Raw genomic sequence first — 12,153 nt, 5'->3', positions numbered from 1 at the left:
TGATTTTGGAAATATCATTTCCAAAACCAGGGGGGCATGTGTTATCACCAGATTTTGGCTAAATCAGGAGGTGGGCCGCGATCAGGATGGGCTTGGGAGATTACATGTGGAAGATCTCTGAAGCGGCCTTGCACGAAGAATTTGGGCTAGAATGCCCGTGTATCTTTAATAATAGTAGATTGTATCGTAGAGTTTGTCTCGTGCACGGTGGAGATTTTTCCCACGTTAGAAAGTCCCTTGGACTATAAATATGTATCTAGGGTTTATGGAATAAACAACAACCAACGTTCAACACAAAGAAATCTCGGCGCATCGCCAACTCCTTCGTCTCGAGGGTTTCTCCGGTAAGCACCATGCTGCCTAGATCGCATCTTGCGATTTAGGCAGCACAAGCCTGCCCACGTTGTTCATGCGTTGCTCGTACCGAAGCCTTTTTGATGGCGAGCAACGTAGTTATCTTAGATGTGTTAGGGTTAGCATTGTTCTTCGAATTACATGCTTTCGTTATGCGACCCTTGCACATCTAGCCGCCCTTACACCTATCTTAGGTGTAGGGGCGGCACCCCGCTTGATCATAGTTTAGTAGATCTGATCCGTTATGGTTGCTCCTTGTTTCATCAAGGATTAGTTTAACATCCGCAATAGTTAGGCCTTACAAAGGGTTGGAGGATCCAGCGGCGTGTAGGGTGGCGTTTGCTAGCCCTAGAAAGGATGTTCCGGGGATCAACCTCGTGTTGGTTTTTAGGCCCTGTCTAGGATCGGCTTACGATCACCGTGCGCGAGCGCGAGGCCCAATCGTGAGTAGGATGATCCGATTATGCGGTGAAAACCCTAAATCGTCGTAGATCTCATTAGCTTTATCTTGATCAAGCGGGACCACCATATATTCGGACACCTCGTCCGAATCATGGGTGGATCGGCTCTTTGAGCCGATTCACAGGATAACCTGAGAGCCGATCGAGGCTCGTATTTAATGTTTACGTGTATGCCATGCATGAAACTAAGCGAGACATCATCCACACCTTCCTGACCAGGTATAGGTCAGGTGGCACGCCCTTGCGATAGCATCGGACGTGCGACCAGGAGGCTTTGCGGGCCGTCGCTCTGAGGGACTGGGGCCAGCCGCAGCCCTAGTTGTTCCCGGCTGACAAGGGATTAACTTATCAATGCCTATGGATTGTAGGCTAGGGTTTTGTTAGAAGTAGAGGGCAAGTAGATCTCGAAGGTTTCAGCCGAAAAGTACTCGACGATTATGAAAACTAGGGTTTGCAGACAATGATTCGATGATCTTCCTCGTCCCTCGACTCCCCCTTTATATAAGAGGTGGAGCCGAGGGTCTCGTTTTGTACAAGTTACAGAGTCCGGGACGGTTTCTAACTCATCCCGCCAGATTTACAAACAACACTTCCTATTACAATTCTACTTCCCTTAACATATCTTGGACTCTCGAACCTTCTTATTCTTCGGGTAGTGGGCCTTCGATAAACCCCGGGTACTATCTTTGGCAGGCCCATTTGGGATGCCTATGTCAGTAGCCCCCGAGATTTTGCTTGAATTGTAGAATCAGGGAAAATCTCCACTGCTTATTTTTATTCCACAATGTAAACTTTTCTATATTTCTTCATATAAATTTCTATATTGTACAGGGATATTGGTAGTTGGGGCTAGTTCATCTGACGGATCAGGTACTAGTTAACTGCTCTAGTGGCAATCCGCAAAAACCTACTTCAAGATCACGTCCCCGGACATGATCTCGGGATACTGGTGCAAACTTCGACGAGTGCCGCTTAAGGTCTTACCATTCCGTCGAGTCCCGGTCAAATTTATCGAGTACCTAACGCGTCCGTTAGGATTTTTCTTCGTATCCGTTGATACGGATAAAAGTAGCAGTAGCGCAGTCTTCGGCGATGCCACGCCCGGCAGAATAGATCTGGGGTCTTACCTTCGCAAATTTGCGGCATTCAGAAATTGATCGCAACTTTGGCGTTCTGAGAATATATTGTCGAGTGCTTTTCCGGCTGTTGGAATGGCACATTTTATCGAGTCAAATATGACTTATATTAATCTCCCGATGGGAGTATATGTAGAGTTAATTATAACTCGAAATATACTCTCTTGCTTTTCTATCTTTCTTTTTCCTTTTTATATTTCATCGGGCACGCGAACAGCGTTCCCGATGGGAGTAGCCCCCGAGGCTACAACCAAGAACTTGTGCTTGGTTGTAGGCTCAACATTTTAGTCCACCTTGTCGCTGTATTGCCATTATCTCCCGATATTCTTTCTCTCTCTTTTCTTCTCTTTTTTTTTTATCTCTCGGGTGCGCGAACAGCGCTCCCGATGGGAGTAGCCCCCGAGGCTACAGCCAAGAACTTGTCCTTGGTTGTAGGCTCCCACAATTTCTATATTTGCCACAGTCGAAATTTTACTTTTCTCGAAGTAGCCCCCGAGCATTTGGGCAAAAACTTGTTTCTGACCAAAGGCTCCCGAAATATTCAAATAACTTCTCCTATCGCCATTCTCCTTTTATTTTCCTTGTCGACATATTTTACTTTGTCAAATTCTCTTCAGCTCTGTTGATAGTCGAAATTTTTCTGCCTTGTGGGACCATTGTTCCTACCATGTTGACACGTCGTGCTAGTGGGGGACACACGTCCTCCGCTTTTTCTGGCGCACGTATGGTAACGCCTATCTCAGTAAAAATACTGTTTTGCCCTTGTATCTATAAGATCTATTCTCACCACACGATTTCTTCATCCAACGGCCTACTGCTTCACCCAATTCTTATATAAACCTGTCTTCAACCTCCGTTCATCCCCTCGCTTGCGCCGCTCACCTGTTCCTCTTCGCAAATCTTCCTCTCGCGCCCAACTCTCTCGAATTTTCCGCACTCGCATACATTGCTCGCCCATTGCCGTTGATGCCACCGCGTGCGCGTCCGACTCGCCACAGCACTCCGGAATCCAAGATGGCCGCCGAAGATCTTGAGTGGGAGAGATCCAAAATCTCCAACCAAGATGTCAATATGCTCAAGAGGCTCGGCCTGATGAAGAAGGAAGACGCCATCCGCTTTCCCAGCGAAGAAAGCTACCCCAAGCCTCCAATGGAGTATCGGGTTAGTTTCGTTGATCATCTCATCCGCGGTCTCTCTACCCCAATCCATGATTTCCTCCGCGGTCTTCTCTTTGTCTATGGGATTCAGCTGCACCAGCTGACCCCCAATTCCATCCTTCACATTTCTATTTTTATCACACTTTGCGAATGCTTTCTTGGGGTTGCTCCCAATTGGGCTCTCTGGAAGCGCATTTTCTGCCTTCGCCGCAATGGCGCTCACAACGCCACCTACAACATAGGTGGCGTAGTTATCTGTGTCCGAACCGATGTCGATTATTTCGACGTCAAATTTCCCGACTCCGTCCAAGGATGGCGCAAAAGGTGGCTCTATATACACGAAGAAAGCGCCAATTCCGTGGAACACAACATAGTTCCTTTCGACGGAAACGCAAAAATTCAACGCCGCTACTCCCGGGACGCCGAAGCTTCCGAAGAAGAGGAAAAGGCGACGAAGCTCTTATGTCTCGTATTCATCAACTTCAAAATACTCGAGGCAAAGAGTTATCCGGTGTCCAAATCACTGCCTATTTTCTTAGGATTAGAGTGCAGCCTCTTCGAGGCTCGCAAAATCCCCTTTGGACGTACTCGGTGCCAATGACGCCAATAGGCTCTCCAATGATCTTTCCGTGAAGGACTTGGAGAAGCTTATTCGAAGAATTACCTCGCCGAGTAAGAGGGATCCTATTCCTTCCTCTTGTCGCGTGGAACCCTACAGCTCCACCAATCCTCTCCCCGAGGTATTTTGTCTTCTCGAATTTTATCTTGTTGTGAATTTTCCCCGCATCTCATTGCATTGATATCTCTCTATTTTTCCCTTTGTCGCTATTTTCTTGTAGAATCACCCTACTATGGCTTCCCTTCCTCCTCTTCCTGAGGATGGAGAAGTCGAAGAAATGGGCATTGTTACTGACGACAATCAAGAAGCTCCGTCCTTTGTGAATGACCCCGTGGATTCTCGAAAGTCTGCGGGATCTTCCGAGGACACCACGTCGATCCAATCTCCTCCTCCCGCTGTTTCCCCACAAAGGAAAAGGAGGAGGAACGATGTCGAAGATTCCGGCACATCCAAAGCCGAGGAAGTTGTTCCTTCCCATCCGAAGGCGACTTATGATCCTTATGTTGCATCCCTCGTCAGCTCGTAAGTTACCTTGATTTTCTCTTATTTCTGTAGTCGAAATTTTTTCTTATCTTGCTTTTTATGCTATTGATCCTTACTCGCAGTGATGACGAGGAAGAAGTACCACCTCGTGACGTAGCTCCTCGGACGAGCACGTCACACACTTTAGTTATATCGGAGAAGCCTGTTGAAGGAGAAGAATCGTCGCCTCCTCAACAGAATGTTGATACATCTACTCCTCCTTCAAGCCCCCTTGTCCCTTCGCCAAAAAGGGCAAGGGTTGAAATGATCGTTGAGCCTCCTCCTCAATTGAGCATCTCTTCGTCGCAGCTCTTGGATGATGTAAGTTTGTCGATGTCTATATTTCTTCTATTTTGCTCTTGTGGGTCCTTTTTTTTTTTTAATGCCGATGTTTTCCCCTTCGTTCTTCTTCTTTGACAGCCTATGATCAAGGATCTTATCCGCATCGGGTCCCAATTTATTGGGTACCGCGAGTATGCCAGCAGAACCGAAGGTAACGCCTTTTATACTTGCTGTTTTTCCTTAATTTTTTACTCCTGCTGCTTGTCGCTATTTTTGATCTTTCTTCTCTTTCTTTTCCATATCTCAACAGAGAAACTCGCAGAGGCTAACGAACGCGCCGAGACACTTGCTCGAAAACTTGAGCAAAGTGAAGCGGCTCACAAGAAAGCTGAACTTGCTGCTAGCGAAGCTAGAGCTGAGGCTGATGATGCCAAAGCAAAGGCCGCTAGTGTCGAGGAATTGCAAGCAAAGGCTCAAAAATGCTGAATCTGCCTTAAACGAGCAGAAAGCTGCACAAGCTGCACGTGAGCAAGGGATCATCAAGCGTTTGAAGTCGCAAAGTCGACGTACGCTGAGTAATATCCTCAATTTCTTCTATTTTGCAGTATTTCCTGTATCTTGGTTTTCGACTAATGTTTTGTCTCATGTGGCAGCCCAAACAGACCAGGATTTTGATCTGGAGAATCCCGTCAATGACCCTCTCCTTGACGCACTCTCTCTTTTGGAGTTCCATGGGCGCGAAATTCGTGAAGGCGTGGCCAATGCCAGTGCGGGTTTGTCGGCGTTGTTCCCCTACTTCTTCCCGAAGAAAGAGGAACCTTCGACTTTCCTTGCCCTTGCCAAGCTTTTCAATTCATCGGAAGACCTTGGACCGAAGATGCGCCATGAAAATATGAAGGTGGTCAGTTGAAAATACTCGTTGCTCCGGTTGCCGACAGCCAACAGACTCTTGACTGGATGAAGGTTGGCGACACCGATCAAATAGAACAGTCGAGATGGAAGTCACTGATTAAGGCGGCCAAGCCCAACACGAAGAAGATCTTGGCGTATCTCGGGATCAAGCCAGCTTCTACTCCTAGCTCCTCGAGGCCGGAGGTCTAGTTGCATGCCTCCTTATTTCTTTTTCTGTTTCTTTTGCTCTTGTCGCCATTTTAGCCTTGGCGACAATTACCCTCTTAGTCCTCCTGGAGAACTTTCTTTTGTAATACCCATGTAAATTTTCTAGCAAGTAATGAAATTTCCCTTCGTGCTTTTCATTGATCCTGGGCCTTTCTTTTCCGAGTTAATATTTGATAACTACTCGACCCCTCCTTGTTACTGCCGCTGCTTCACTCGCATCTTCCTTCTCGAAGAAAATACTAGTCGACCATAATCTCCTCGAGAGTTCATCAAGCGGACATTTGTCGGAAGATTTGCAAGAACTTCGACAACAACTTCAATCTATGAAGAAACAAACTTTGGCCATGATGGAACAATCTCGGAAAGCCTCCGAAGGAGAAAAACTTGCTCTTCATCAAGCCGAAGAAGCCGTGGCTGCTAGGGATGCCGTCTGTACCTGGAAGCAAAGGGAGCCACAACCCGAGAAAATAGTATGCTTGAGCTAATGCTGGAAGCTAGCACAGATATGCTAGGTACGTTTTTGCTTTCTTTTGATGCCTCCTCCTTATCTTGCTGTGCCTTTCTTCCAATTTCTTGCCCTGTCGCTTTTAACAGGCTCAGTTCTTGATTCTGCCGCCGAAGATCAGAGAGTGAATGAGAGGACAAATCTTCTTGTTAATCTCTCCCTTAATCATGGGTGTTTGTTCGGGCTACTCTCGAACGAACCCAACAAATTGTTAGGTTCCAAGATCGTGCTTGCCAAGTGCGCGATTTTCTCGGCTTTTGCACGTCGACATTAACCCTTGTCTATAGGAATCTGTTTCCGCGAAACGAGGTTCCAAAAACTCTTCCCGAATTATTGGAGGTATTCGGAGATGCTCCTCGCATCCATAACTTTGTGCGGGCTCAACTCACTCGCTGGAGCGAGATTTGCCATGATTATGATAAACATTTGTTATCCAAAGTTGGACTCGACGAAGATTGTTGCTGGTTGCCTGGCCAAGAAAACGCGTCGGAAAAATGATATTGACTCAATCGATGCAATGGTAGCTCCTGTAGCTGAATCGATGATAGATGAACTTCTTCGGATGGACTCGGAGTTTTTTACCAAGGGTTCTTATGCTGAACATAAGACAACCAGGGGTTTGTCCGTAGATACTATCTTGGGATTTAACTGACTTGTACTATATTGGAAATCTTGTATCTCACTCTTTTTTGTTTTCCCTCCTCTCTTTTTCTATATTTCCGAGGGAATTTATTGTATATTGCTGAGGTCCTTTATATTATTGAAGCCCCCGAGCCTAACTGAGCGAAGGGTGCACTATTTTCTATCTTCTCTGTTGTAATAAGACATCCTTGTTTGTCCCTTGGATGGATTGCCAATCTTCGAGTATCTTTGATGTCGAAGTTCTATATTTACATGGCGAGGTTTTTAAACCAAGGCACTTACGATTTTTGATGTGTACACTATATTTATAATTGCTGGCTTTCGGTTTTGTTATATTTAGCGAGGTATTAATGTACCAAGGCGAAATATTTCAGTGAATCTATATTGTATGTATTTTGAGACTTGAGCGTGTCGAAAAATAAGAAGTATATCTCCACTATCTTTATTATATTGCAGCACCACGAGCCCGCCTCATTAAAAACCTTTCCCGGCCCCACTCGGTGCCCCGAAAAAGGAAAAGAGTGCGTCCGAAAACTCGTGGGCGTTTCGAGTACATTGAAGTTCTTACAAGGACTATATTTTAGCTCTAGGCGTAGAACCGCCCTGAGTTGCGCCACGTTCCGGGGGTTTTGCTCCTCCACCCTCGTCTTCTTGTCCTTTATCCTGTATGCTCCTCCTCCAATTACTTCTGTGACGATATAGGGACCAAGCCATGGTGACTCGAGTTTTTCATGGCTTTTTTGCGTGAGCCGAAGAACTAAGTCCCCCACTTGAAAAGATCTTGGCCGCAAACGTCGACTGTGGTAATTTTTCAAGTCCTGTTGATATTTGGTGACCCTTGATAATACTTCGTCTGGAGCTTCGTCGAGTGCATCTACATCGTCTTCCAATGCTGTCTTTGACGCTTCTTCATCATATGCTGTGACTCTAGGGGAGTCGTGCTCTATTTCTATTGGAAGTATCGCTTCCGCGCCATGGACTAGAAAAAACGGGGTTTCTTGTGTCGCCGTATTTGGTGTTGTTCGGATGCTCCACGAGCACACTTGGTAGTTCTTCGGGCCGGGTATGTCGAGCTTTTTCTAAAGGTCCCAACGGACGTTTCTTGATGCCATTGCGGATGATGCCATTGGCTTTCTCGACTTGCCCATTGGTTTGAGGATGTGCAACTGACGCAAAGTTCAGCTTGATACCCACCTCTTTGCAATAGTCTTTGAATTCATTGGATGTGAAGTTGCTGCCGTTGTCTGTGACGATGTTGTGGGGCACTCCAAATCTGAAGACGAGGCCTTTTATAAATTTTACTGCAGATGCTCCGTCTGGTGAATTTATCGGCTTCGCTTCTATCCACTTTGTAAATTTGTCAACAGCTACTAGCATGTATTCCTTTCCTCCTGGCCACGATTTGTGTAACTTGCCCACCATATCGAGTCCCCATTGTGCAAAGGGCCACGACAAAGGTATTGGTGCTAGTTCTTCTGCTGGAGAGTGAGGTTTTGCGGCAAACCTTTGACACGCGTCGCAAGTTCGTACTATGTCCTTAGCGTCCTCAATTGCTGTCAACCAGTAGAATCCTGCCCGAAAAACTTTGGCTGCGATAGCTCGACTACTTGCGTGGTGGCCACATATTCCTTCGTGCACATCCTTCGTAATTATTCTTCCTTCTTCGGGTGTGACGCACCTTTGCAAGACGCCCGAAATACTTCGCTTATATAATTCTCCCTTAACCACTCGTGAAAGCTTTGGAGCGTCGAATTATTCGCCTTGCCTCGACTGGATCGTCGGGTATTTCTTTCCTGAGGATGTATGATATGTATGGCTGCATCCACGGTATCTGTATTACCATGACCAGGTCTTGCTCTTCTTCTTCTTCCTCTTGCTTCTCCTTGGTAGTCCCCGAGGGTTTCTTCTCCTTCTTTTTTGATTTTGTCGACTCAGTGGATCTCTCTGTTATCTCTTCCCAAAATACACCGGTGGGACCTGCAAGGCATCTGCGACCCGATGTTTGCAAGAACGTCGGCTTCGTCGTTGCTCAATCTACTAATATGATTTACTTCGCATCCATCGAATAGCTTCTCGAGCTCATTGTACACCTCCTTGTATGCCATCATGCTATCATTGATTGCGTCACATTGGTTCATAACTTGCTGAGCTACCAACTGTGAATCGCCAAAGATTTTTAATCGAGTTGCTCCGCAGTGCTTTCGCCATCTTCATCCCGTGTATGAGAGCCTCATATTCTGCTTCATTGTTAGATGCGTTAGGGAACGTCATCCGAAGGATGTACTTCAACTTGTCGCCTTCGGGTGATATGAGTACTACTCCTGCGCCAGCCCCTTCTAGTCTCTTGGACCCATCAAAGTTCATAGTCCAGGTTCTCGATAAATCTGGAGGTCCTGTATTTTGCAACTCCATCCACTCTGCGATGAAGTCCGGCAGTATTTGTGACTTTATTGCTTTTCTTTTTTCGTACGTGATGTCCCGAGGGCAAAGTTCTATTCCCCAAAGGGAGACACGACCCGTAGCTTCTGGGTTGTTCAGTATATTTGACAAGGGAGCTTCATTGACCACTATGATCGGGTGTGCCGAAAAATAGTGGCGCAATTTTCGTGCTTGTCGTGAACACTCCATATGCTAGCTTTTGGTACCGAGGGTACCTTTGTTTTGAGGGCGACAAGACTTCGCTCACGAAGTATACTGGCCGCTGCACTCCATGGATTTTCCCTTCTTCTTCTCTTTCGACAACTAACACCGTGCTAACCACTTGGGGTGTGGCTGCAATATACAATAGGAGAGGTTCCTTTTCCATTGGAGCCACCAGGATTGGTGGTGTCGAGATTTTTCGCTTCAGATCCTCGAAAGCTCTATCGGCCTCTTCGTTCCACTGGAATTTATCTCCTTGTTTTATCAGCGCATAAAATGGTAACGCTTTTTCTCCTAACCTCGGCGACGAATCTGCTCAAAGCTGCGACTCGCCCGGTTAGTCGTTGTATTTCTTTCAACTTCGTTGGCTTCCTCATTGTTACTATGGCTTGTATTTTATCGGGATTTGCTTCAATCCCTCTTGCTGAAACTAGAAACCCCGAAGTTCTCCTGCTGGGACGCCAAAAGAACACTTCGTCGGGTTCGAGCTTGAGGCGGAATTTGTCGAGGTTGTCAAAAGTTTCTTTGAGATCCTCGATCAGCGTTGTCCCCTTTTTTGACGTTATGACGACATCATCGATGTATACTTGCACGTTTTTCCCGATCTGTGTTGCTAAACACTTCTGCATCATCCTCTGATATGTTGCTCCCGCATTTTTTTAGACCGAAGGGCATTGTCTTGTAGCAAAACACGCCGTAAGGTGTAATAAACGCTGTTTTGGCTTCATCATCTTCTTTTAATCTGATCTGGTTATAACCAGAGTATGCATCCAAAAAGGAAAGACGTTCACAACCTGCCGTGGAGTCGATGATTTGATCGATCCTTGGGAGGGGAAAGTGATCCTTAGGGCAATGTTTGTTGAGACACGTGAAGTCGACGCACATGCGAAGGACCGTCGTGTTTTTCTTCGGCACCATCACCGGGTTAGCTACCCATGTGGCTTCGTAGATATCTCTCCGATAAAACCAGCTTCCTCTAGTCGATTTATTTCTGAAAGCATGGCTTTGCGGTTTGGTTCCGAAAAACGCCGCAAAGGTTGTCTGATCGATTTCGCTGTTGGATCCAAATTTAGGTGGTGCTCGGCAAGTTCCCTGGGTACTCCTGGCATGTCAGCTGGACACCATGCGAAGATTTTCCAGTTCTCACGGAGGAACTCGACGAGCGCGCTTTCCTATGCGATATCCATGTTGTTTGCAATGGATGTCGTCTTTTTTGGATCCGTCGGGTGAATCCGCACCTCCTTAGAATTTTTCTCTCGTGTTGAAAGTTGATTCTTTGTTTGGCCTTCCAACGTCCGGCGGTACGTCGTAATCGGTCATGCTTTTCGACGCTAAGTATTCAGCTTGCATCCCGAAGGTTTCGATAACCGATGGAAATCCTTGTCGCACTTATCGCCTAAGGCGAAACTCCCTTTGACCGTGATTGGTCCCTTGGGTCCGGGCAATCTCCATAACGGTATGTATAGTGTGGTACTTGCCATAAATCTAGCATATGCTGGTCGTCCCAACAAGGCGTGGTACTGCGATGGAAAATCCACGACTTCAAACTCCGGTTTCTCGATTCTATAATTTTCTCGGGTTCCAAACCGAACGTCGAGGTTGATCTTTTCCCAATGGGTAACTTGGTTTTTCCGGTGTGATGCCGTGGAACCTTGTGTCCGTTGGCTTCGGGTTTGCTAAGGATATGTTCATCTTCCTCAATGTATCCGCATACATAAGGTTTAAGCTGCTGCCACCATCTATGAATACTCGAGAAACGTCAAATCTCGCGATAACCGCCGGCGGAATAAGTGCTGACCGCCCGGTCGAGGAACTTGCTCGCGGATGATCTCGCTATTGTGAAGCCGATATCTTGTCCCGACCAATTAAGGTACTCAACTCGTTGGTGGAGGCATTTTCTCCGCCATAAACACCTGTCGTGAGATTACTTTTTGAGCTCTATTGGACGGCCTTCCCTTCCGAATCATCGACACTCTGCTCCGTTGGAGTTAGGATCAACATAGGGTGGTGGTGCGAGTGCTGCCGCTATTCCGAGCTGGTGTCGATTGTCCTCCGTAATCGCGGGAGGTGGCGGTAGATGAACTTCGCTCCTAGGCTCCCGAGGGTTTCTCTCGTGTTGCTCGAGCGTGAGCATTTTACGCGTATCCGAACATTGCACGAAAATTTCGACGGTCTTTCTGCAGGTGCCCCGACCTGTCTTTTCCCGTTGCTCGTCGAGGAAGAAGTGCATCCGGCACGGTCCGTTCGAGCATTTCCTCGGGGGACACGAAAGGTCTTGGAAACCTCGGCCCACTATTTTGTCTATTGCGGGAGTCGTCTCCGTTGTCGCTTCTCTGCTCATTACTTCTCTGATAATCATCTCTATTATTTCCTCCTGCGCTGGCTCGGAATCCAGCCGAAATTTGCCCTGGAGCGTCGTAGTTCTGGTACTGCCGAGGAAATCGTCGCCTCGATTGATAATTTCGACCACGGTCCTCCTCTGGCGACCTGTGTCGTTTATTGTGGACAGCGTCTTCTCCGTCTGCCCATCTATTTGCTATCTCCATCAACGCGGATACTGTTTTTGGATTGGTCCTTCCCAAGTCCTCGACAAAATCTCCACGCCTAATTCCTGCGACAAACGCATCTATTGCTCTCTCGTCGGATATATTTTCTCGCCGAGTTTTTTATGATGTTCCACCTTTGGATATATTTTCTCATTGACTCATCCGGCTTT

The sequence above is a fragment of the Lolium rigidum genome, chromosome 3, assembly GCF_022539505.1.
Source record: "Lolium rigidum isolate FL_2022 chromosome 3, APGP_CSIRO_Lrig_0.1, whole genome shotgun sequence".
NCBI classification, from domain to species: Eukaryota; Viridiplantae; Streptophyta; class Magnoliopsida; order Poales; family Poaceae; genus Lolium; species Lolium rigidum.
Note: the sequence above shows the minus strand (reverse complement) of the source record.